The sequence below is a fragment of the Dysidea avara genome, chromosome 6, assembly GCF_963678975.1.
Source record: "Dysidea avara chromosome 6, odDysAvar1.4, whole genome shotgun sequence".
Taxonomy (NCBI): domain Eukaryota; kingdom Metazoa; phylum Porifera; class Demospongiae; order Dictyoceratida; family Dysideidae; genus Dysidea; species Dysidea avara.
Genome location: NC_089277.1, coordinates 24865452 through 24867662, shown reverse-complemented (window position 1 = coordinate 24867662; position 2211 = coordinate 24865452).

The window sequence follows — 2211 nt, the reverse complement described above, 5'->3', positions numbered from 1 at the left end:
ATTTACTGAGTCCAACACGCATGATTTTGCAAAAATGTTTGATCACCTAAGAATTCAGGGATCTAAGTCTGTAATATTATATATGCAAATTTTTCTGCATTTGAGACCGGGCCTACGAAAACAGGGCATGTGGGCACAAACTACACCCCCATCACTCTACAGGTCATATCTCAGTATTGGAAAAGTATATTTCTATTCTGTAACTTGCATCATGATGCCAATTAAATGCTTACTACGAGCTGAAAATTTCAATCTCATAGTATAATGGTACAAAACGTTATGAGTGATGAAAGTGTAAAAAAGTAGGCAAAAATCATGTGCCCGCATGCCCTATTATCGCAGGCCCGGTCACATTTAGATTATGATATTCTTAATTAATTGAGCCTTTCTTGCAGTGCAGGTGGCTCCAACCTTACTGTAATAGCTCAGTAGCTATTGATGAATTTCATCTTTCAATGCACTTGTGAACACTAAGTTCAACTGCTTGTTAAAGCACAATTTTCTATGTACCACTATGAATCATCTTGCACAATATTGCAAGTCTTTCAACACACTTAACATTGCAATACATTATCACCAGCTAGTAGCTCACTCCTCAAAACTGACCATGCAAAAATTGATAACAAATGTATTTTCACTAAATGTGGGCTGTAGATAGCTATAGCTACTTCTATATACTCAGATATTCACATCTAACAGAATTCCTAGCTCACTTGGGTACCTAGCTACATTTATCCTGTAGATATACTTAGGAAACAATCCATTCTTCCTGGAGGAAACTGATCATGAGTGTGGCACTTGGCTAGATATTGGGTGGCCTGCAGCTCTAATCCTGTGTAGGGTAGGAGTTTTTCTCTCTTTTATTTGGCCCATTTTCTGTTTCATTGTTAAGTACTCTTTTAAAGTCTTAAAGTAATCATTTAAAGTCTATACATAGAATTGTTGCTATGTGTTTATTCAATATGCACTTTTGCCCTTTAGCCCTTACAATGCTTATGCAGCAGAGTCAAGTAAAACACAATGTCATTAGCAGGTTCCTGGATCACATTGTTACACCAGAAGTGAAGAGCAAAAACATGCACTAGTGGCAATCAAAAATGGAATGGTCACCCAATGTAAATTATGAAACTTAAATTCATTTTAAATTAGCTTACTTTGTGCAAGCCTGCAAGGATAGCTTTTGGAGGTTTGAATCAAATGTAACTATGTAATATATACAGTACCACTTTGCAGTGACAGTGACTAGTATGATATCGATACCATAAATCCTCAATTGTTCATTAAAAGTAATGGCCTTGCACCTGGTTGAACGGTAGACAAACAAGAGTAGGTGTCTTTTGGCATGAGCCTGGATTAAACTATGCCGATCTTGGTGCATGGTACTATAATTAAATTTGTATACAACACAAATGCTCAATTTGATATTGTCACTGACCCTGGCATACAGTTCAGTTGCTCTAAATCTGTGTACATGCACTTATAGTATAGCCTTGACCACATAAGAATATAGCAATGGAATAAATAGAATCAAATCCCTTAAAGTTCAACATTAAATTATTGTTTTAAATATATACATAGCATTTTATTACTTATTATCTCAAAACTTATAAAACTGACATAATAATGTAAATTATTCCAATAAGTCAACAACATAATACAGTCCTGGGATGAAGACTCATTAAAAGTAATGTACTACACTGTTTTGACTATTATGCATTATACTGTTTATTCTTATTATTATTCCAGGAACTCCCCTTTCAAAAAGTCTGGATCCACCCCTGACAGTTATTGAAAACTTCCTGAACCTGAAACCCCCTCTGAAAATTTCTAGATCTGCCACTGTATAGTGCAAAAATTTACAATCTTACAATTGAATAAGCAGCCAGTCATACAGTATTATATAAAATACTTGTATAGACACAGGAAGTAGGCCTATATACATAGACTGTTCCAATCACAAAATAAATAGATCTGCATGCATGGGCAAATAGCTAACTTAGCTATAACATCAGGAATTGCATGCTACAGCTGAAATACATATTAAACATGTAGTTAGCTAATGATGTGCATTCAAGAATTAAAACATGATTGCTGGAGGCTAGCCACATGCAGTGCATGCACGCATGAACAGTGCAACTATATAATTATTATGCATGTGCACATGCATGCAAACAACTACAGTATAGCTATATAAAGTTGCATGAGCACCAG